This window comes from Anabrus simplex, chromosome 10, assembly GCF_040414725.1.
Source record: "Anabrus simplex isolate iqAnaSimp1 chromosome 10, ASM4041472v1, whole genome shotgun sequence".
Lineage (NCBI taxonomy): Eukaryota > Metazoa > Arthropoda > Insecta > Orthoptera > Tettigoniidae > Anabrus > Anabrus simplex.
In genome coordinates this window covers 126886996-126912826 of record NC_090274.1, presented here as the reverse complement: position 1 = coordinate 126912826, position 25831 = coordinate 126886996, and positions in this window count along the sequence as shown.

The following is a 25831-nucleotide window of genomic DNA, read 5'->3' as shown; positions in this document are numbered from 1 at the left end:
TCGGTATGATCATTAGAAAGACTGTTTGTGTGGAGCGAACCATTGTGTGAAAGTGAAATAGTAAACAGAAAGAACAAGAATAGAAGCTTTTTGTAACGTGGTGTTACAGAAGAGTGTGAGATGGACTCACGAATGAAGAGTTTGTGAATGGTATGCGTGAAAGTAGGATGATTTGGTTAAATTTATCCAGAAGAAGAGGTGATGATGGCGTGTAGAGTCCGGAGCTGCGCCTCCTGATGAGGTTGAAATGTTGATGAAGACGACACATACACTCAGTCCCCGTGCCAGAGGAATTAACCCGACCCTGCCGGGAATCGAAGCCGGCACCCCCTGACCAAAGGCCGGCACGCTAACCATTTAGCTCTGGAGCCGGACAGAAGAAGAGGACTTGTGCAGTCCATGCACTTAGGGTGGCCCAGACTCGTAACAACCAAACACCCACCTTCGTTCTTGGATGGGTCCGTCCTCTTTCTCGATTGGTTAGCGATAACCACAGTTACATTAAGCTCACAATTTCTGACAACAAAACAACATCAAACAGTACGCATTCGCCCTTAATTCAGTCTTGATACGAGGGTAGTCTCTGCATATTCCAGAGCCATCCAAGTGTTGAGAGCTGTCTGACATGAGAGTGAGTGGCAGAGGGTGGTCTGCTCTGCTGTGTGTGTTTAGTTCCGCTTGCCTTGTCCATGAGGACAAGATGTGACAAATGTAATGTCTACGAGTGTCACAGCACGTTAGCAATACCGGCGATCGGAGTTAGAAGTAGGGGCGGGGGCACAGAAATGGTAGAGAACGAAAATTACCTGGGGGGGGGGGGTTAGGTGTTTTAATTTTGTGTGAGGGAATTTTGTTAGTAACGTACACATTTAGTGCGGTAGTGTACAATAAAACTTTCACCACATGTTCGGCGTGATTGTACAATTAACAGCACAGTAACAGACACCAGATAGAAATGAGTGACGAGTTAGCCGCAACGAACGACATTTTGTCTGCATTTGCGCTAAGTATTATTCTAAATAATTAAAAATGAAAGGTTTAAAACAACAGGGATTGTACAAATATGCTTTTTTTAAAATAATTTCTAATTTCAGGCGATTTTTGAATATCTGTCAGGTTGTTCAGTCTGTGGAACAGTGAAGTCAGATGGCTGAAATGGAATACGCCTTTCTCCACGAAGTAGTGGGAGTGACTGCACTTGACCGCAGCAACTTCACCACTTCCACATGAAAAGTCTAGAGCTCTTTGCGAGCCTAAAGAGAGCAGAACATGTCCAGGTGACGGTCTACATTCTCGGCGTTCTAAGAACGAAACATTCCATCCTATTTTCATTGTTTCTTTTTCAAGTACTCTACGTTTTATTTTTCAGGAAGTTTATAAATTTATTTAATTTCGGGGGAGTCAAGAAGCTTCTTCTATGAGTAATTCAGCCCCTGCCATGGTCCATCCTGTGCAGTACGTTTTGCGTTGCATAGCTCCTGCATCCTTATTTCACAAGAAATGTATTCTTCCACGAGGGCGTTTCCCTGTTATTATTCCTTCCAAATTTTCCATCAACACATTCCTATGTCGAAGACTACGTCGCATCCAACAAACGTATCTCTTCCTAGTCTCACTCAACAGCTGTCTCTTTTCTTGGACAATCTTCAATACCTGAGTGTTGTTCTTCTCCACCCAACTGACAGCTGACGCCACCAGCACTTCTCAAAGACTAGCCTCTTAATATCAGCACAATACGGCGCAACAGACCAAACATAACATTTCGATGTTCTTCTACGCAACGTGAGGGACATTGCTTCTGACTGTTCACCTTTCAAGGCTTGCTTTGTTATTTGTGTGACACTGAAGGTTTCCTGCTGTACAGGCTCACCACTGATCATCACGTATAATGGGCGTGGATTCCTACTAAACATAATGACTTTTCTTTTATTAATATTAATTTTCATACCAAATTCCTTATATTTTTAATTCAGCTTTAGCAACATTTTGGATAACGTTGTTGAGCTACCAGGAACTATAGCTTGATCATCGGCAAATTTAATGATCCGCATTAGTCTCGCTCTTATTTTCACCCCAAGCTTGCTTTTTGTTATGATTTTCTCAGCAAAGACAGAAAACTGCAATGGTCAGAGCAGTCACTCGTTTGAGTATCTGTACAGGGGCTGAAACAGCTGTTATCATCCGATGTGGGCCTCAAAGAGAAGTGGAAACGCTTTCTCGAAATCAATAAAGCATACATACAAATTCCTTCCGTAGCCAACAATCGATGGCTTCAAATATTACGAAGAAAATCTGCGAGGTCGCATAAAACAGCAAGTCCACATGAGCAAAGTTCGTGAGTAGAACAACAACAGTTGAGTTTTCCGACTGTTTTTGAAAGATTTCACGGGGCTCCTGGCATGTGAAACTTCTCTCATGTATGTATTGACATGTTAAAATCCGTTCATTTATTCATTTACATTTTCACTTGCACAGTCCCATACGAACATTGTATTGTGGCCATCTTGTTCAGGATTCCAAAATCAGCTCCGAGGCCCTGAGGTAGCCCTCTACCTTGTCTTTCAAGTACAGTGTATAGTCGCAGGCTTGTCTAGTAGGATTAAGCTGCACTTTTGGGCACTGAATGTATGTCTGTGATGTTAGCGAGGTTGTAAGGTTAAGCCTGGGGTCAAACCCGGGACTGTAAGGTTAATTCTGCACACGTTAGGTTATGACGCCATGTGAGGTTAAGCAGGCACTCTTAGTCAGCAGTCCGCTGTGACGTCGCAGGTAGCTTCCGGACCATCCAACTTGAAAAACGTTCAAGTCAAACCAAACATTTAACTTTTTAAAAATTAAATTGAGCCTTTTTCAGTGATTCACGATATAAATAACACTTCGGAGTTAAGGATTGGATGTTAAAATATGAACGTATCAACTGCTGATTTTTTAAATTTAGAATTTCCAGTTTAAATTCAAGAAAATGAGTAAAGGTCTTTGAAGTGAACACTGACAAACAAGTAGACCTCTGCTCGCTTCGAAGCTAAGAAATAATTGTGTTTTGTTCATCACTACAAGTTCGTTTTTTAAATTTAAATAAGTTATTTCTGTTACCAAATGTTTTCTTTTTTTCAGGTAGTTTATAGATTCAGCAGACTGAAGAATGTGGCAGTTATAAGTGGAAACTGACAAGAGACAGCTTCAGATATTACAAGCTTAAAACAAACTTCAAGTTTACCTTCATCTAACTGTTTGGGCTGATATTCAGTGAAAACATCACTAATCAGAAACTTGAAGAATTCTGGAATGGTACGTCTTCCATGCTTGTACTTGGACCGTACAAGGAGCAGTGCCTTAAGCTGAAGCCTCCTCCACAAACTGGGGCACCCATCCTCAAACGTTAAGAACAACAGCACTGCCTTGCGCTATTCAGCAGGAGAATATGCTTGTCCTGTGTGGTAACAGGTTGACGTTGACTTAAGCGAGAGTTGCAGGATTATTTCACGTTGTTTGAGGCCAATTCCCATCAATGAAGTGAACTATCTGGCTGGGATTGCTCCATCTGATATCAGAAGAGAACACCCACTCTACGCATATCAACCTGCTGAAAGGAGATTAAAATCGAGAACAACTACTCAACAGTTGCAAAAGCACGAGTTGTCATGTGGAAGGAGAGGACTAGTACCTCCCGGCCATACAGAAAACTGGCCAATCTGGAACTCCCTGAACAGATTGCAAGCTGAAGTTGCAAAGAACAAGGGACAACTTGTATAAGTGGCATTTTCCGACCAAGACAGTTCCATGTAATTGTGGCGAATTTCAAACAACACACCATGTCCTCTGTTGCCCGTTGTGCCCATCCAGATGTACAATGAGTGATTTGACTCAAGCTAATTGAAATGCTTTCGAAGTGGCTAAGGTTTGGGCGAGAACTGTTTGAAGTCACTTGATGAACACATATTTGTGTACTTGTCTGCATTTCATGCTTCTTCCTTTTATGTTTTAATGTTCCATATTTCGTGCTTTTGACGCGAATAAATAAATAAATAAATAAATAAATAAATAAATAAATAAATAAATAAATAAATAAATAAATAAATAAATAAATAAAATAACTATTCAACATAATGGGCGAACAGTTGCGATTTTCACGGCCACAAATATGAAACACAGCAATAAAACCCTTTCATGTTGTTAGGCCCTGCGCCATTGGGCTCCCAGCATTCGCCGCTACAAGGCTACTGATGCTGAACGGTCTTTTTGTCTCATAGGAGGGTGAGTTGACTACATATAACTATTGTTATTATTTTCAAATAGCCTTTTGTCAAATCTGAATTGCTTATTTTCCATATTTTTGCTGCCTCTTTTGGTAACTTCGAGTGCGTAAACATTAGAGCTGGGACAGATACAATGCAACCGTTGCAAGAAAATACCAGTTGCAGTTGCTGTTGCGTTCTTCACCAGCACCGATCAAGTGGCGTTTCAGGTTTCACAGCCGGTACGTCCCACGCTGGGGTTTTCCAATGTAACTGAGTAACTCACAGGTCAGGTAAGCCATTACGGGGAGCTGCCTTGCGCCTTACGTCACCGAGAGCTGATATCCCAGATTCAATGGCTTCAGTGTAGCAAGGTACAGTTAGCTGACTTGTTAGTTATTCGATTTACCCTCCACTCAGTCACTGATGGATCTTTATATGCCGTAACATTTATCATTTAAAACTAACTAAAACTTCAAATTCCATTCTGAAATGACAGGTGGAGAAAACTTAGGATAAGGAATCGAACGTTTTACGTGAATAAAGAAGAAAGCGGCTTAAAAAGAACAGCAGTTATAACATTTACTTAAATGATATACTGAGTAACAATAAACGAACAAATCACAGCAGAAAAAAGATAAAAAATTAAGGTCCTTGACCTTGAGCATAATTGCCACGAATATTGAGTACAATAGAAGACTGTTGTCTTGAAGCTAGAAGGTCCAGTATTACTGAACATGCCTAATTTATTAATATGTAGACATGATACTGTATAGGCTTTTGGGCTTATGCCGTGTCAAGAAAATAAGGTGAACTTCTTTGCGTTTCGCAGAGAACTGTGCTCTGCGTCATCAGAAGAAATCTCGACTGTTCCTTCTGTGAGTTTTCCTTGGTCGTTTCTCTGGGATGCAGGGCTCTATGAATCTGCAAATCGCTGTAACCATTACCCTTGAATACGACTTTGAGCGTGTCCATCTCCACCTGGATATTTGATGGCTCACAAATTCGTCTCGCTCTCTTGGTGGGTGTCGTGAGAATGCCTTGTTTTTGTGCTGGATGGTGGTCAGAATTTGCATGAAGATAGCAATTTGTGTGGGTAGGCTTACAAAAGACGGTATGTCCTAAGGAACCGTGCGGTTTTTTTCTTACTAGAACATCCAAGAAAGGAAGGCATCCGTCCGACTCCATCTCCATAGTGAATTTTATTGAAGGATGTTGCTGATTTAGGTGGTTCAGAAATAGATGAAGTTTCTCAGGACCTTCTGTCCAGACCACAAATGCATCATCAATACACCTCCACCATATCGTAGGTTTGACGGCGCCGAAGCAATAGCCTTCTCCTCAAAGTGATCCATAAAGAAATTAGCCACTACAGGCGAAAGTGGACTTCCCATAGCCACTCCGGCCGCCTGTTCGTAAAAATTCCCACCCCACAAGAAATAGCTGGAAGTCAAGCAGTGGTAAAATAGCTTAGTAATGTCCTCAGGTAATAGGTGTTCAATGAGGGACATGACGGAGTCAATCAGCACTTTAGTGAAGAAGGACTTCACATCGAAACTCACCAAAAGTGCATTAGGTTGAAGGGTTATGGTGGACAGCTTGTTGAAGGAATACCGAGAGTCCCTGACGTATGATTACGTCCTATGTGTGGCTGAAGCAATTTGCTTGGGTATTTAGCCAGAGCACACGTAGGAGAACCTACCGCACTAACAATAGGTCTGAGGGAACATCTTTTTTGTGAATCTAAGGCAGTCCATATAATCTAGGTGGCACTGCATCCCCCGGGGACAGATGTTTAGCCTCTTCTTTTGGAATTGAAGATTGCCTTAAGACCTTCACAGTGGCGTTGGATACACGAGTGTTGGGGTAAAGTGAGCTCAGTCTGTAAACAGACTCTGACAATATAGCCGATATCGTATTCTTATACTCGTCAGTGTCCATAACCACTGTCGCATTACCTTTATCAGCTATGAGAATGGTCAGTTCAGAATTATCTCTATGTTCCTTCAGAGCTTTCCTTTCGCCGCTTGTTAAATTGGGCGCGGGTACAACAGCGGACCTTATGAGTCTCACACATTTCTGTCTTAACTCCTCAGCCTCATCCGTATGTAGTTTGTGGATGGCTGCCTCAGCGGAAGTAATTAACTCCTCAGTGGGAATTTTAGAGGACACGCTGAAAGTCACGTTCAAGGGTAAGGGTTACAGCGATTTGCAGATTCATAGATCCCTGCATCCCAGAGAAACGACCAAGCAAAACTCACAGAAGGAACAGTCGAGATTTCTTCTGATGACGGAAAACACACTTCTCTGTGAAACGTAAAGAACTTCACCTTATTTTCTTGACACGGCATAAGCCCAAAAGCCTATACAGTACCATGTCTAAAAGTACGGGCCGTGAAAGCATCAATGGCAAAAAGATTAATGTGTAGGCTGGCCGTTGTCAACCAGAAAATGTACTTGAATGAAAAGCCGTAAATGGCACAAAAAATGTTACAACAATTAAAGATTTAAAGAACAGTATTAAATTTGAAAAAGATAATTCATGAAATATAATGAATTAAATTACCAGCTCCTTGAATAGGAGATATTCATGACGTTCCATCACAATATACGAATGACTGGAATCAAAACTCTCAGAGAGTGAAATTTATGATACTCCTCCAGGGAGTGCAAAGTCCAGCTGGATCTTCATTAAAAGTGATATTTAAAATGTTCGGCCACGCATTAAGGTGACTGGCGATTAAAGATCCCAAGGATGAATAGAAAAGCCAGTCTCTAAAGAAATGTCCTCTCAAAGGAACCTCTTGATGCATTCATGTTTGTCGGCACATACGCCGAGAATCGAAGAAAGCCCATGCCGATCAAGACATAGCTCAAATGGCCATGCAATAAGTCCAGTTGCTTGCATCAGAGCAAAAGATTTGCCAGCAATGGCAACAGCGTGATGAGTTAAGTCGACTGCTGCAGGAAGTGCGGAGGATTCATGCCTGCCGCAAGTACAAGCAAGCAAAGCGAGGTGGATGACCTCGAGCAAAATGCGGCAGGCAGCGTGTTGCGGTAGGGAGCCGCCGTAGAGAAGAACTCGGCTGATGAGTGCGGAATAGCAACTTTTTCCGGGCGTGGGAGGGAGGGGGCAAAGCTCGCTCCCCCCGCGTGGCAGTCGACTCAATCTACATTGCCTCCGGCATGCTATTAGTTTCTAAGAAGAAAAGAGATAGCAGGGAAGAGCGGAATTGGTACTACAGGAGTACCTGCCTGTTTGCGTTGGTAAGGTGGTGTTAAAGGCGTGGCATTAAGGGTCAGGGTAAAACCACATAGGCAGAAAAGAGAAAGAGGCTACATGTAAAACATGCAAGTATGTTGGCAGGAAAGTCCAGAGGTTGTGTTAGTTAGGAATATGTGTCTTGCGTTTGTCAGTTGTTATGGGGAACAGTCCTTCTTGTCACTGTCCGGTGCGGCTCGGGTCCACTGGCGCCTGGGCTTTGGTCCACAGGTTAGTCCCTTGATCCAGCAGCCAGCGGTCCCTGGTGACAAGTTTCCTGGACGGAGATAGAGCCAAGCCTTACTTAGGTAAGGGGCTTCTTCTTTCGCCTGATGACGTCCCTTTTTTGCGGTGTTGGTGACACACACTTGTCACTGCAATCCGTAGCTATATACATTTATACACTTCTCAGTAGAGTGCGGGCCGCCCTTCCGCTCTCGTGTCCTGTAAAACAAGTAAACAATAACTGGAAAATTATAACTGGGGAGGTGGGTTTTCCGTCCACTGCCTTGTCACTGGCGGGGGGCGGAGGTGGATTGGGTCGTCTGTTATTATGGTTGTGTTGCCTTCGTCATTTGAATTTCTTCTCTCTATCCTTCCTCGCTTGCTTCCCTGTGATGATTGGATCTGTAACATAATAGACATAAACAGACATAATAGACATGTACACACTGTATATACAGGCGTTTGCAGTGTGGTGTGCGTGCGCAATATTGAGTGACGCGATGTAGTGAGTGGGTGTTAGCTTAGGAGGTGGGGTTTTTTGGGACCTCTGGTCTCTTAACCCTGTCGCTGAAAAGAATGTGTTTCGGGGTGGGGTATTTTGTATAAAGATCGACGTCGTAGCGTCCTATTCCACTGACTGGTGGGTTGATCTTATTTCCCCATGACTTCGTGTACATTCGGAGTGTTTGTTTACGTATGCGTTGCCTTATCGAGCTGACTTTCGCAATTTCGCGTAGGTGGCATATTGGTGTGTCGAATGGGAGTCTAGCCGCTGCTCGAATGCATTCGTTTTGTATTAACTCCACCTTATCCAGGTTCGTCCTAGCAGTGTGGCCGCAGGCGGGGCTGCGTACGTGATTATTGGCCTAATTAAGGCCTTGTACATGTTACTTGTTACTCTAGTGATAATACTGGATTTTTTATTCAGTATAGGATAGAGCTGCATTAGCTGTATGTGTGTTTTTCGCTGGATGTCTTTAATGTGATGTAGCATGGTTGGTTTCCTATCTAGGACTACTCCTAGGTATTTGACTTTATTGTGCCATGCTATATCTTGATTAAATAGCTTGAGCGGTTTGATATTGGCTCGCCTGTGTGTGCATCTGTTCTTTCTAGTGAACAACACAGCTTGGCATTTGCCAACATTGACCATGATACGCCATTTAGTTAGCCAGGGCGCGAGAGTTCGCAATGCTACTTGTAGCCTCTTCCGGGTGCACGCTAGCTGAGGATGTTGAACTGTGATAGCAGTGCCAGCAGCGTAGAGGTGCGTGGTAGTGAGTTCCGTTGTTGGCATGTCGTTTGTAAATAGGACGAACAGGATTGGGCCTATCAGTGACCCTTGGGCTACGCCCGCCCTGATCGCTCGCGTGCTTGACAGTGTGTTGTGAACATCTACTTGAAACTCCCGGCCTTCCAGGTATGATTTAATTAATCTTATATACCCTGTGTGCAATTCGTGGTCTATTAATTTCGCTAATAGGCCTTCGTGCCACGCTTTATTCGATGCCTTCTGGATATGGTCGCAGTTGCGGGGCGGAGTGGTCATTCCTAAATCCTAATTGTTCGTTTCGAATTATTCCTTTTTCTTTGATATGTGCTACTAGCCATTTCAGCAGTATTTTCTCGAATACTTTCCCTAGGGCGTCCAGGAGGCTGATGGGTCTGTAGTTATTTTGGTCAGAATTGTCCTTGCCTGGTTTCCCAAACACAAGAATTCTCGCCTTTTTCCACTGCTCTGGATAATACTGCGATTGGAACATTGCATTGTATATCCTGGTGAGTAGTGTGAGGGCTCTCTGAATTAGTTTCTTTAGTATTATGTTTTGGATTTCATCGGGTCCGGGTGCTTTAGTCTTCTTGACCTCGGGATTACGTGCCTTTGCGAGGAATTCCGCTACCTTAGTCTCCGTTTGTCTAGTGAAAGCCGGATCGGACGGTTCCTCGTTGGGCGTAAAGGCCGCTTCCAGTGAGTCTGCTATAACCTCAGCTTTATCTTGGTTCTCGTATACTGGTCTATTTGGCCCCTTGATTGTTGGGATCAGGTGTGGTTTTCGCGTGCAGTATCTCGCTAACTTCCACACCGGTCTGGTGTTTTTGTCAAACGTACTCTGTTTGTTGTTCCAGACCCGCGACCTGTGTTCCAGTTGTTGGGCTTCGATTTCGACTCTAAGGTGGTTTTTGATTTCCCGGTCTTCATCGCGGTAGTATTGGGCCCTGTTGCGCCTGTATTGGTTGCGTTTGCGGATTAGGTCTTTAATGTGGGCCGGTATCTCGATGTTGGTGTTATGTTTACGCTTGTCTACCGGAATACTCACTGTTGTGGCTGCCTGGATTGCGTCTACCAGTATTTTGACTGCTTCGTTAATTTGGGCTGGGCTTTCTATTAGTATATCCTCAGTCCCCTGTAGAAGTGAGTCCATTTTTCTTTGGAATTTACCCCATTTGGCTGCTTTATAGTTGAGCCGGCGCCTGGGGTTATTCTCATATTCCTCTGGGTGCGTATTTGGTGTAAATAGCACTGGTTGGTGCCTCGACCCTAGATCGTTTATTACTGTTATGCTATCCCCTTGAGGTATAAGTTGCTGTAGGGCTATGTCTAATATATCAGAGACCTGTCCGTTTGGTGCTAGGAACGTGGGCTCACTGGGGACTGTTATCACATAGTCCTGGGATAACATGTGGTTGTACAGCCTTGTGCCTGCTGAGTTAGGTCTCAGGCAGCCCCAGCTGGCGTGTTTCGAACTTAGGTCTCCTGCTAGTATCGTGTTTCGATTTAGCCTTAGTACTGCTTCTATGTCTTTTGTGTTTAGGCTTTTCGGTCTGGGGTATGCCGATATGACGTTAATGAGCGTTCCTCGCACTGGCATGGCAATTCCGCATGCCTCCAGTTCTACCAGCTCTGTTAAGTCCACCTCTTCGACTCCATTAGCCTTGTCGCTTCTGTGTATTTTGCAGCCTCTCATAGTGAACTTCTCCCCCGGTGGGAGGAAGGTTTCTGTTAGGAGTGCTACATGTATGGTGTTTGCGGCTAGGAAGGTTTCAAGATCGTATTTTCTGGACCTGACGCCTTGGCAGTTCCATATTGGTACTCGAAGCCCTTGTGTGCTATTATTATTATTATTATTATTATTATTATTATTATTATTATTATTATTATTATTATTATTATCGCTGGGTTGTTCAGGCATCTTGGGTTAGGAGATCAGAGATCGCATTCGCCAAGTCCCCTAGCCATGGCAATGACAGGGCCGTGGCCAGCATATTGACCATCATAACTCCAGTGGTTATGATTGCGGTTAGGTTCCAGTTCGAGAAGACGTTTTTCAGAATTTCGTCTATCCTTTCCTTGAACGCCCTTCCTGCCATGTTCCCCTCTGGCTGCTGTACCTGTTTTGGTATTTCAGGTGTAGATGATGAGATGGTTCAGACTGGTGTGGTGCGGCGGGAGGGGGCGTTGGGGACGGTGTCGCGGATCCCGGGTTGCTTGCGGCAGGTTCCCTGCGAGGTTGGAGTTGGCCTGACGAGGGTCCTGGGGCAGCTCGGGGGGAACTTGCGTGGGCTTAACCTGCCTTTGGTTTGTTGTAGGGGGCTGGGCCTTCTTTCTATTATTGCTGGAGGTCTTACCTTGAACGGTGGTGGTGGGTGGTTGGGCTGAGGGCCCTGGGTTGGGTTCACCCTCCGTTCTTGGGGGTTGCGAATTGAGTTTTCCTCCGCCTGATGGGCCTGGTTTGCCTGATGGGCCTTGTTTTTGGCCCCTTTTGCCTGAAGGGCCAGCGGGACCTGAAGGGTCCTTTTTGCCTGAGGGGCCAGCTTGGGCTTCAGGGTTGCCACGCTTGTCACCCATTCACCCTTTGCCTTGAAGAGCGGCTTCGAATTTCCTGTGGCTGGGACATTCCTTAAAATTAGCTGCGTGTCCCCCCCCCCCCCGCAATTAGCGCACTTTGAGTACGCGGGGTCGCTGCCGTGGGGGCAGTCGCGAGACATGTGGGAGGCTGCGCATCTACGGCATCTGGGATCCAGTCGTCAGGCCGCCCGTGAATGCGTGCCTCTGGGGGGGCGATACGGCTCGACTGTACCCAGCATTTGGGAGAGCATCCGCATTTTCCTCAGATTGTCCGCTACCGGGGCGTCCGCCACGGCAACTAGGAATAGGTGGCCTTTGGCTGGCCTATTCCCTGTTCGCCTCCGCGCCACGTGAAATGCGCGGATACCCTACGCTTGCATCGCTAGCTGGATTTCCTCCGCATTATGTCCGTTTATGGGTGATTTCGTAGCTCTCGAAGCTTGTCATGTGCAGCAGGATCGCTTCATGTGGGTCTATTCTCGGCCTGGAGAAGTAATATTTTCTCTTTTCATGAGACAGCTTTTTGAGGAGCTCCGTGTCTTTAGTGTAGAGCGTAATGTGGGGGGGGGGGGCTTTGACCCCTTACGGGTGGTTGGTTTTGCTGGTTGTGGTGCTTGGGGTAGTGTCTGCTTCGTGTTTACTATGTTGTATGTTTTTGTTGGTGGTGGCTGAATTGAGTTGACACTCGTGTCCGTGGAGCTATCGGCTCGGGTACTGGGTTTAAGAACCCCGCCTTTCTGGGCCTTGCGGTTCAGGGGCTTTAGATCTTTTCCTTTCCCCTTGCCCCCCTTGGCATCCCTGAAGCCGTCACCCTGGTTTCCCAGCTGGGTGGTTGGGTCCACGGGTTCGGTTACCCCGTGCTCGCGTAGTTCCTCTCCCTCAGAGCTTTCAGAGTCGGCCTCCCAGCATGTACCTATCACCAGCTGAGCTTCGTCCGAGTTGCTCGCTCGGTCGGGGGGAGTTGGATTTTAGGTGCCTCCATCCGCCGAGTCCGTCTCTTCTCTCCCTCTTTCCTTCCCCGGTGCCGCACCTCTTCGCTCCGGTTGGTGGAACTAGGTTCCGAACCCCACTGTCGGCAGCCTGAAGATGATTTTCCCTGGTTTCCCATTTTCACACCAGGCAAATGCTGGGGGGGCTGTACCTTAATGAAGGCCACGGCCACTTCCTTCCAACTCCTAGTCCTTTCCTATCCCATCGTCGCCATAAGACCTATCTCTGTCGGTGCGATGTAAACCTACTAACAAAAATACTGCATATAGACTAATTCAAAATATCTACGACAAAAAATGTGTCTCCAAGCGCACAAAACCAAGACATTAAACCAGAATGTCTTTATGTATCCGAGACGCTAATTTTGAACAGGAAAGCAGACATTGAAAATATTGAGAAAAAGGAACGCAAAATTATTACAAAAATTATACGCCCAAAACTCACCGACAGACCGGACAATTTCGACTCAGAGTCACACAGGAAATCAAACAATACATAAATATTCACAGTGACTTTAGAAAAACCAGGCCAGCATTACGTGGGCATATTAAAAGAAAGCACCCAGACAGACTTACAAAACAAATAATCGAATTCTGTGAAAACATTCACAATGAAATGGATTGGCGAAATCAAAAGTGATCTGAAACAGGCAGGAATGACACCAGCAGATGTGCAAAACAGGGTAATCTTCAGATCCAGAATTCACAAATGGCAAGTTGACCAAGAGGAAAGACAAAAGAAGACTGGAACAACCTGGTCTGTAGAAAGGAAGCCTACAGTAAAGGAATTAAAGAAATATGGGCAAAAAGGAAGATAAATGCACGCCGCTAAATACTTGGCGTAGTCCTAATAGGCTTATTTGCATGTATGATAATACCAATACCGTATGATCTCCAGAGAGTCGACCAGACCCCTTGGACAGAGCTTCTTTTAAAACGTTGAATTCTTTATTTTCACTTTCTTTCTTTCTTTCTTTCTTTCTTTCTTTCTTTCTTTCTTTCTTTCTTTCTTTCTTTCTTTCTTTCTTTCTTTCTTTGCTGTGCGAGTTAATCGTACTTCGGTTTATCGAGGTCGAGATTAAAGTTGTTCTACTGTATTGCTTGACAAAAACATTCATCTTACAAAAACAGTGTTTAAGTGGAGGTGTGTGTGCGCGGGGGGGGGGGGGGATTTGAGCCTATTTTAATAGGAGAGCAGCCGAAGTATGAATCAGGATTTTGAACATCTGTTCGCAAAATCGAACAGACTGCATCACTCGTATTGATATTTTTGGTGGAGTATGACGGTGCAGCTGTTATGTTCGTTAGCTGTAGTGCTCAAGACTTCAACACAATGTGTAGTTTTACAAAGTTTTACCGATTGCCAACCTAGTATTTCACTGTGCAGATGTTGATGTCCCCCAGCAAAAGCACAAATAGCAGGTCTCTCTAATTGCCAGCCTGGTGCGAGGGTGGCGGAGAGATTAACAAGGTGCGATACTATTTCCCCCCCCCCCCTCCCGCAACGGGTTTAATTTAAAATAGCGAACTGAGGGAGTCCCCGCTGGAACAGGGGTGTGCAACATTGTCTTCACCAGGATTAGGATTCTAGACACTTTTCAAATACCCTGAATCAATGGAGATGAAGCCTGAACATTTGCAAACACGCTTTAAAGGATAAGGAGATGAATGAGAGAAGTGTTTCCCTGGCATTAAATATAATGGAGATATAAAATCTGAAGTAGTGAACATCTTGTATCAACTAACTACCATCAAATACACTATAAAGAATACACTCGACTTTGCGAGATATCGCCAGGACACCAGGCGGGACTATACACTATGAATTATGCCGGAAGTGTCAGGTTCCGAGTCTCCCCATTTCATATCAGATGGTTTGAGTGAAACTTCTCCCCATAACGATTTATCAATTTAGCAAATTAAACACGATATTTTAATTTATGCCTATTGGAATACGTAGAATTGAACCTGCCTAAAAGAATTTTTGAAACCTATTTGCGAGTCTACTTTAGGCAGCTGAAAATATTTAACTACCTAAAAATCTTAGATCTAGTAATCACTATTGCATGTTTCTGTGGTGGCTGGAGTTGTCTGATTATGAAGAGGAAACTGTTGGAGCAAACACAAACACCCAGTCCCCGAGCGAGAAGAATTAATTAGACACGATTAAAATCCCGATCCAGCCGGGAATCGAATCCGGGACCTTCTGAACTGAAGACCTCAACGCTGACCATTCAACCAAGGATTCGGAGAAAACGAAATCATTATTAAGTTTCATCTTTTCTATCAGTATTAACATTCATTTTTCGTAGTAGAAGAAAGCAAAAAAAAATATTTATTTTCGTTGTTTCTATCAATTTCAACACGCAACTTTGGTAGTTTCAGATGTTCAAGGTCACGCCTCTGTCAACATGTACGGGAGAATGCGAAAGTGTCCAGCATTGTCTATGGCAAGTGCACTATCTCCAGTAGTACGCGGCTGTTGATAATGTGAGTATAGCTATAGTGCCTCCAATTTGACGAAGAATCCTCACCACAGGCTTGGGGGTGTCGACATTCTGTGCCCGGTTATTTGAGCATGGCAGCTTAGAACGAGAAATACAACATTTATGTTCGAGTCCATGTCCTGCACAAGTTGGGAGTGTACGACAGGACCACTAGCTGTCAGGCTCCTTGCCTACTCAAGCTTCTTGCTTTCAAATCCTGACGTTGTCTGTGCTTAGGGAATATTTCGTTTTCATACCTCTTCTCTTTGTTGGAAGGGTCTTCCTCTAATGATTGCAGAGAGTGGCACTGTCCCCAAGGACACTTCTTCTAATTGTTATTTCATATTTGCAGCGAGTTCACCGCTGCATGTTCTACACATGATCGTCCATCTGGTGGAGCAAACCGGAACGTCAAAATTCACATCCAGGCAGCCTAAATGCCGTCAAATCGAAATGCTTGCAGTCAGTAGCTGAAGGCATGTATTATTATTATTATTATTATTATTATTATTATTATTATTATTATTATTATTATTATTATTATTATTATTATTATTATTATTATTATTCTGGCCGGGCTGAGTAGCTCAGACGGTTGAGGCGTTGGCGTTCTGACACCAACTTTGTAAGTTCGATCCTGGCTCAGTCCGGTGGTATTTGAAGGTGCTCAAATACGTCAGCCTCGTGTCGGTAGATTTACTGGCACGTAAAAGAACTCCTGCGGATCTAAATTCCGGCACCTCGCGTCTCCGAAAACCGTAAAAGTAGTTAGTGGGACGTAAAGCAAATAACATTATTATTATTAATATTATTATTATTATTATTATTATTATTATTATTATTACTATTTAATTCGTTTCTGTTAGGTATGGACACGTCATTTCAACAACTTTCTTTCTTTTCGGTGCAGATCTTTCCTTTCTTCAGCCCACGCATTACATGTTTTCAGCTCAGGCTTCTCCTGTGTGACACGCACATGTAGCAAATTCTTCTCCACCCCGGTGAACCGAGAGCCCTCTGTTTTCTTGTTGAGAAAGTAGCAAAATACGCGCTTGCTGTAGCCATAGAATGAAATTCTCCTCTTCCTCACGTGAGCTAGTCGCTCGACAGTCACGCGACATTCCTCGCGAACATGGAACGGAAGTGCAAAGCAAAACCTGAAAGGAAGCAATATGGATTATTAAAGTAAGAAAGAATGAAGAGCGAAATGTTGACCTGCTTCTTACCAGTAACAAACTGCAGAATACGTGCCATGTGCATCCTTATTGACGTTTGCATCTAGTACGTGACACGTGCGTAAAACTGTGTTCATTGTCCATGTTCCTAGATCCCTGTCAATAAGACTAAATGATGGCGCAAACTATGAACGAACGAATAAACGTTGCCGATATTCTCATTACAACAATTTATTTATTAAGAGATCACCTTTCGGATGACGATCTCCTTGCATGGTGGAGAACAAGGCCCTACACCGCTGGCTGCGCAGTAGCGTGTGACTGGGGAAGAGCTGTTCATGCGCGTACCGCCATGTTGTGGGCACTCCACAGATCGTCAAGGAGACCGTAGTATGGAATTCATGCATTAACTTACATTACGCACCATTGAAAACACCCCTCGACAAGTTATTTTTATTCCTGCAACACAGGATAACACGGTAAGAACAGATGTTCATCAGATACATCCGAAATAAAATGTTAAAGAGGCGCCGCATTAGAAAGCAGAAGATACGTACGGAAATTCCCGTCAGTGCGCAAACCAAAACTACTGCACTAATTTTAAATCAAAAGGCTCGCAGAAATTATACAGAGCAATAATTTTGAAGTCTGAACAGTACCAGTGGACCGTGAGGTGTGAAAGTCTCTGTGTTCCTTCACATTAATCTCCGGTAAGCGTTTGATACTGTTGCATTCCAAGCATCAGGGAAACTTAGCCATTTCCAGGTCCTAATTCATCAATACTAAATGGCACAGCCTACATCGACTATGCAAAATTCCCTCCCATACTATTCTCATCTTAAATACCAATATTAGGCCTACTGATTTTATAAACTCGAACTAAAAGATTTTCTGAGCACAAATTAAAATTGACAATGCATTCTAACTTGTATATTACACGAGCATTATGATTCAAATAAGGAAGAAGGTAAAGGAGCTTGAATATCAAGCATAGATGAATATAGCAGTTAAACATGTAATTTGATTAGTGTTTACTAGTGCAAGGTAGGAGTCAGCCTAGTCAAACTTCTCTGGAAGAGCATACTTAACAATTCTATTATAAAGGAGATGTGAAAACACAGATAATGGTATTAATGAATCATTTTTCTGATAATTGTTAATAATTTGAAGCCATATTTTGACCTAAAAAATAGATGTCTTTATCAAGCTTCATCAATCATATATTCCAGATTCTAGGTCCTTGTTTATCGAAATGTTAACACGCGTACACAGTCTGTAAGAACAAAATATGCCTTTTTATCAGAATAGATATTTAGACCTTAAGAACTGTCCTTAATGAAATGAAAAACGCCAAGAAGAAGCAGCCTAAACATTGTGAATGCCATGTCCATACATCCCTGAATCCACCACTCTATAGTCCATTCTCGATTATGGTAATTTTATAACATTTCAATTTCTACTCACTTGTGAAAAGAAATACCAGATGCTTTCTGATAGCGATTTGTACCACTGGAAGCTGCACAAGAGGTCACCATCGTGAATAGTTCTCCACTCCGCACTTACGGCTTAACTTAGGTCTATTCTCCTTTAATATCGCCGATCAATGTAAGCTCGCACTTATCACTAAAAATAGTTGCCAGTACTATAAATTATCACATAACACAACCACCGATCCGCTAACCGATGGGAATCACCATGAAAAACACACAAGAAACTGTAAACAGCACCACGTGTTAAGCATGCATTCGAAATTGAAGTGCCCGCAACATGGCGATGCGCGAAAATATTCAGTTCTCCGCATAGCACCAGCGCGCTCTGTGAGTCTAGATAAGTAATATTAAAGTCTTTGGTGGAGAAAGTATAGCACGGAATATCCCAGACTTGCTCTGCTAGCGAAGAAAACATTGCCTATTCAAGCCTCTAATACGGCAAGTGAAAGAAATTTCAGTTCAGCTGGTAACTTTATTAATGGCAAAAGCAGCTGGCTTAACCAAGGTACACTAAATGTTCTGAAACACACAACACAATAATTTGTGACGATATGAAAGACCACTAACGTGACGCGTTGGTCGCACAGTGTTTATAGCGCAACACTCCACAGCTACCCACTGTAACGCCGTTGATACTGTCCGCAAGCGCACCTGCTGCAAGGCAACCCGCTCACGAACTGGGCTCTAGCCTATCGTGATCGTCCCTTCTCTTGCATTTACCATTTTCTTTGACTGGACCTACATTCCTCTTCACTTCGTTGTGATGTCACCCGGCAGTATTGGCGTCGAGGGAGACTCATCCTTGCTCTTTTCTATCTCGTTGGTCCTTGAGAAGTATGTTGGGATGTGTCGACTCTAAACTTTTCTCCTCGCTTGAACATGCAGTTCCTTGGATGCCAGCTTCCATCTTCTCAAAGGAGATCTAGAAGTTCGCCTTTACTGCTTACATCCTAACTTGACAGATCTGTTTTGCGGCAGAAAAGATTGCAAGTTCATCTGCGAGGCGTCAGGTCCAGGCTCCTACAATCCATTTTGACCCTGTTTCTGAATTGCTCATTTTCACTTCATTGCGCCTAACTCTCGTTTTCGCTTCAAAGGAATCTGTTCCCTTACGACGTCGTGTTCCTCAGGGGATGATCCTGATTCCTTCCAGGCTTTGGATAAACGTGGTTCGATCTATTGAATCGTAAAGCTCCTGAAGTCCACGAAAGTCACAACGAATTCAGTTTTTCTGAGTTTCAAGTGTGAAAGGATAGATTTATGATTCATTAGAACGCCCTATCCTAAAGTATTCTTGATAGTCTCCGAGTTGCTGCTTATTAAGTATGTTCATTTTCAGAAAAATTGGTGTCTGATAAATTAATTGTCGCGGGGGTGTTTTTTGTTAAAAGACTCGGGGTTTCTTCTTTACTTATGTATGCTGTTGACTTTTTTGATCTTATATTAGATGTTTTAATTTGTTTTGCAGGGTTTCTTGCTTTCTATCTAAGATGTTGGAAAGTTTTTCAATGGTATATTGTTGAATGGAACTCCATTCTAAAGCGGATGTAAAATGGGATGTACTTAAGTGCACTTTGTACAGTTGAAAGTTTAGTAGCGATTTCTTCCTATACAGTAACTTTATTTAGTTTTTTAGCCATATTTTGTTTACTCTGTTTTGGGTGTCAAGAGATTTTGAACCTGATATGTTCTTTCTTTGGGTATACCTTAAGAATTTAGGTATTACACCGCATCTTAAACATTCTTTCAAAAACCATATGTCTTTAGCTATCTTACTGACTTTAACCTTGAGGTTAATGTATCTGTTTGTTTTAGTTTCAACGATCCACCAAATAGCAAATCCACTCAAAAAGCGGGATATGCAAGTAGCCTTTAAAACACATAACACTAATAAAAACTTATTTTTAAATCATAACACAGTAAATTCCTACAATAACAAATTTCAAAGTTCCGGAATATATAGACTAACATGCACAAAGTGTCAATCTTCATATGTTGGCCAAACTGGCCGCAGCTTCTTAACCAGGTACATGGAACACTTTAACGCCTTAAAGCATAATAATACTCCGCAATGAGTAATCATATGAAAGAAACCGGCCATCATTATACCTCAATAGACAAAGACCTTACAATAATCAAAAGGATCGAAAAGGGGAAGCTAATGACAGAGTTTGAAAACATATATATTTATTTGGATCAATATTTTAATAAAGAAAAAAATTTGAATGACGCAGCCGAAATAAAAAGCCCGTTAATAGAACACTTGCCAACATTGTTACAAACTTTCAAATCAGATAAAAGCAAATTCTTTAGGATACTTAATCTAAAAATACTCACAACAGAAACTATTTCGACAACGAATCCCCCTCTACATAACACGCCAAAGCTTAACGTCCCGCCCGCAGGATCGTCCCATACCCCCACCTCGACAACAGATAAGAACTCCCCATCACATGGTACGTCAATAGCAAACGCCCCGCCCAACATCTATCCCCCTCAACCCCCTACTTGCCCCTCACAACAGCCCCTTCACACGTACAACACAAGGAGTAGAACCACAACAGACATTAGTCACAGTCGTAAGAAAGACCACAAGACTTTGTAGCAGCAGTCAAAGGGGTAAGTGAAAAAAATATAACACCAAACTCACATTACAAGCACAATAACACATAACAGTATTTCAAGTTAATTTCCATTTGTTCCAGAAGCTTCACTCATCCTATTACCTCGAAAGAAACATAAACAGCTACTCAAGATTTGGATAGAAGATCCCCCCCCCCCCTTTAACTACAACTACATTAATACAATCTGCTACCAACGGATATTCAAGTCGCAATAAACAAGAACTAATTATTCTAATACTTTCATTGATCAAATCACCAAACTGCAGCAAGCCTCGAACATTCTAGAAGCTGGTCTCCAACGGTTCCAAGATTTTAACTTTTAGAATATCATTTCGACTCAAATTACACATGGAGTCAAATCATAGTTGTTTTTAAATAATTGTATTGGAGATCACAATTATTAACCAAATTCTCAATATCGGTAGTTACTGTGTTCCAGAAATCAACGGATTTTAGAAAAATGGCTCCTATATTTTAACCTTCAGTTTATATTTATGACTCAAATTTAAAGCCACATTACAGTTGAGCCAATCAACCACAGCTTTGTGAAAACAATTTTAGCCAAATTTTCAAATTGTAGTTAATATGTTTTGGACGTCAATGTATTTTTAGAATTAAGGGTTACTTCAATTCAACATTGTAATTCATATTGTCATACTTTTAATGTGTACATAATTCCTATGTTTTTTACATATCATTACTAAACATGAATTTATACTCAAGCAAAAAATTTGTAAAAACAATCCAAATATGACAGGTCTTAACCTTGAGACAATTATGTAGGCTGAAGATGCCTGTAAATAGAGCGAAACATGTTCCTGTAAATTCGTGTTGTAGTATTATTAACTATCAATCAATGAACCAATCAATCAATCAATCAATCAATCAATCAATCAATCAATCAATCAATCAATCAATCAATCAATCAATCAATCAATCAATCAATCAATCAATCAACTAGCAACACAAAACCAATTTGTATTGAATAGGTGGATTAAAATAATCACTATATTGTAAGCATTTATAGCAAATTTCAATACGGGTCTAATCATGAGATTAGTTACATGTAATAAGTAAAATCATAAATGAATCACAAAAATTAGTGAGCTGCTCAAACAATGCTACTGAATGGTAACACTATTCCCTACAGTGAAATGGTTAAAAATCTCTGCGTAATTATGAAAGAAACACTCGCTTGGTCTGATCACACGAAATAAACGCTCCTAAATGGCAGAGGGATGTATTTCTATTTGGGCTAAAGGCCAAACTAATACTGACACTGCTTCTCCCTATACTTGATTATTGTGGCGTTGTTTTAGTTCACATGACGAGAGAAGAATTGTCACGTTGGGCGAATGGAGGCCTGAAGCATTCAGTCCGAGCTGGAGTGTCGCTTACAACTGCAAGTAGTCGCAAAGGACCAGAGCATAATGTAGCGCACGACACATGTTTAACAAGGGGAGACCAGGATGTTCGGATTATCTTCAGACTTTTTACACTTTTACTAGTCCATTAGGACAACACAATGTGCAATTAGTAAGGTGTACTACCAAGGAGTTCTCGAGAAAATCGCAAGAGAATTTTCACGTCGAATATATAACGGTGCGTTGCGATCACGAACACGAAATGGCGAATGGTTAGCGTTCAAGCTATGTAATCGCTGGATAACTGGATCGAGTCCCGCTCATCGTTTTTTTCAACACTGGTTCATATTCCTTCCTGAGAATGGTTTTCCCTGGTGTTTCATTCACATGCACTGAGGCAAATGCCGGGACATACATTTTTATAGGTCACGGGAGCCACCCCCCTCACCTTCTCCGCACGTCAAATCAGGGCTTCAAATTTCCTTGCCCTGAGAATGTGCGTAACCCATTTGGAGGTCCGCCTTACTCCATCAGGGTACAGAATAAAAACGTTTACTAGCAGTAATATTTTATAGGCGGTTTCTTCGTCTGATTCTGTACCAAAACAGCAAGACTACCGTTAGTTTTTTATGGTAGCGGCGAATAGTGTGGTATTACTGTCAATACTGTGATAATTCTTGTAGGGTCAAGTCATGTGTATTTCGTGCACAAGATGGCAATGTGAGTTAACTGTTCAAAATGGAGCATTGCTTTGTTCCAAGATGTACCTCAAACAGTGCAAAGAAGATGTGACATTTTATCTGTTAAGTACTGATCCAATCTTGTTAGAGAAGTGGACAATTACCGTTTCAAGTTAAGGCAAAAAATGAGGTTTTTTATGGTTAGCAACAGAAGCGTCGGAAGTGTATAGCAAGCATTTCCTTGAATATGATTTTAATATTAGCCCCTCTAAGAAGAGGCTTCTTCCAAATGAAATACCACCCGCACTTAGTGGTTACCCCACTTATAAAAGAAATGTGCCAAATACAGAAGTGATCCTACCCCAGATTAGATTCACCTAAACCAGAAAGAATTCAATCAATAGCAGAAACTCCTCAGCCTCAGTAGCACCTCGAAAAGCATCCCGAAGAGCTAAATACAATAGAAGGAAGAGTAGTCAATTGATAGATACAAGGAAGTAAGTTATAAGCTTCGACAGAAACTGAAAGCCTTAAAATCTGAGAAGGTGGAAACAACGAAATTACAGAAGAAAGAAAGTAAATGAAATTGTAGGAAGATGCCAGTGACGGTGATGGTAGAGCAGCGAGACCCGAGCACAGAGACTGGAACATGTTGAAAATATTACAGACTGAGAGGTAACCTGCCAAGTTGGCAGCGGCTCACTCTGCCGGGCTGAAGCGGGTTCGATGCTGGCTCAGTCTTTGAGGGGGCTGACAAGCTCGTGGCACTGCGTCTCCGAAAACCTTCAAAAGTATAACATTATTATTATTATTATTATTATTATTATTATTATTATTATTATTATTATTATTATTATTATTATTATTATGTAATTTAAAGCGATTCATTTTTGTAAATTTTCCCATCCTTATAGCATTTTAATGAGTTTATCAGATGAACAACAACAGATTTGTAATATTGCCCATTTAAAAGCAATGTCTAGCTCAGCCCAAAAATATGACATCTGGAGGGGTATTCTGAAACTCTGGGCGAGCGCAACATCTGGGACCATAGATCGTTCGTAAAAAAAGAGAATGGCCAGCTTCTACCATGGACATTTCATTGCTTCCTTGCTGTTTGTAAACATTTGACTCAATTTTAATTGTATATTGTTAGTGCAGGGGCCGCTTTCTGTTGTTTTCTCACCTAAACACGCTTGCACTTTAGTATTGTTCCTTAAGACTTATCGTAATCAAGACCTGAACTTGTCACCTCCAACTCGATTGGGACGTTGACATTCAGCAGGCTACCGAAAATAACGTGCTTTTAAAACAATTCCTTTCCTCGTGATGAACAGAAGAGCTTTTTCTCCCCTCCAACACTCTTCTAAATTCATCCCCTTGTCCCTCTCCCCTAGAGCAGCTTCATGATTGATAGAACGTCACAACAGGGTCGCAGCATATCAGACTAAGACTTTTGCATTGTTTAGCATGTTGTAACGTGTTACCTATAGGAATGAGGAATTGGATATTTAAAATGAACGTATCAGATGCCAGATTTTCTAGATTTCGCAGTTTAAGGTCAAGAAAATAACTAAGCAAACAGAGAAAACTGAAGTGAAATAACAATGAAGTAGAAATGTGGACCTGCATTTGGAAAGTAGTCCTCATGCACCTGCTGCCGCGTCGGGACCTGTATGGCATTTCTCTTGCAGGTTTCCTCTCTCGCTCCATGTCCTGCTGTCGCCCAGGTGGCAGATTCCCTAGCAGTTGTTTACCTCGGTTTTTCTTAAGAACTTACTCGTCGTCCTATAAACGACTACTTGCCCCAATCTGTCCTCTTGAATTTCCACTGTATCTGATGTTTCCTACTTTTGAAAGCTCCGCTCAACCTTATTCTTCTACTTATGTCACCTCCACTGACAGCCCAAAGTTTGCTACATTTTACTCCCTTGTCGGAAACCCTGAACAAATCGTGCTGCTTTCCTTCTCGTATCAAGTAGTCCTGGTGAGGGTCATACACTAACTGCGGTCTTACCAGAGACTTACATGCCCTCTCCTTTACAGCCATAACGCAACCCCTAAATACTCTCATAACTATTGAAGAGATCTGTAACCTTTCTTAACTACCTCGTTAATATGAGCATTCCTAGGTCTTCGCCATGAGCCCATCAACACAATAATTAAAACCGAGAGGAAACTTCTAAATTGACTTTTCATACCATTGTCTGCCGTCCATCTCCCCCTGCAGTCGCTCACTGTCCTGCAACTCACATCATCCGCAAATGGCCTTATCTCTGATTCCAGTTGTTTACTCATATCATCTATATATATAAAATAACATGTCCTGACTGACTGACGCATTCATCATCGCCGAGCCAAAACTACTGAACATAAAGAAATGACATTTTCAGGATACATTTATGTTACAACGTATGTACTCGCTAAGGGAGGATTTTTGGATATTCCGAGTCTAAGGGGGTGAAATGGGAGTAAATTTTTAAAATAAGTGTATCTATACCTCAAAAATTTTAAAGTTTACAGATGTAAAAACTGTCGTTTAGAATCTCCTTTGAAAATAAAGAAACACTTTCTTTGTTTTCGGAAAATCCCAATAGGAGGGGTGAAAAGGGGTTCAGTGCCTTTAATGAGGATACTTATATCTCATAAACTGAAGATATTGCAGACCTGAAAATTGGTGTTTGGAATCTCTTTCAAAAATAAAGAAACACACATTTTTTTTTTTGGAAAATCTAATGAATGGGGGTTAAACAGGACTGACAAATGGGGCGGATGTTTTGAAAGACTGTATCTACACTGTATCTCAGAAACGTAAAATGTTACAGACGTAAAAATTGGTATTTTGAATCTCCTGTAAATGTAAAGAAACATAGGTCATTTGTTTTCGGAAACTCGACTTAAGGGGAACGAAAAAGCGAGTGAAATTTTAAGATGAGAATGTCTACATTATATGTAAAAAACTGAAAAATGATATTTTTTGTCTATATTAAAAATAAAGAAACATGTATTTTTTGTTTTCGGAAAAACCACTTGCGTGGGGGTTAAAAATGATTGAAAATGAGGTTGAATTATTTTTATTTCGATACTGATATCTCAAAAACCGACCATGTTACAGGAGTAAAATTTGGTATTTGGAATCTGCTTTAAAAACAAAGAAAAACGCATTTTGAGGGGAAATTCATTTTGGAGGGCGGGTGTGAAAAGGAGTTGAATTCCTCTTATGAGCACATATATTTCTAAAACTGAAGATGTTACAGTCGTGATAATTGGTATTTAGAAGTTTCTTTACTAATAAAGAAACACGTATTTATTCCGGAAAATTCACTTAAGGGGGAGTGTGAAAGGAAATGGAAAAAGTTAATTCTTTTTCTATGGGGAGACTTATATCTCAAAACTGAAGATAACAGACGTGAACATTGGTATTTGAAATATCCTCTAAACATAAAGAAACACG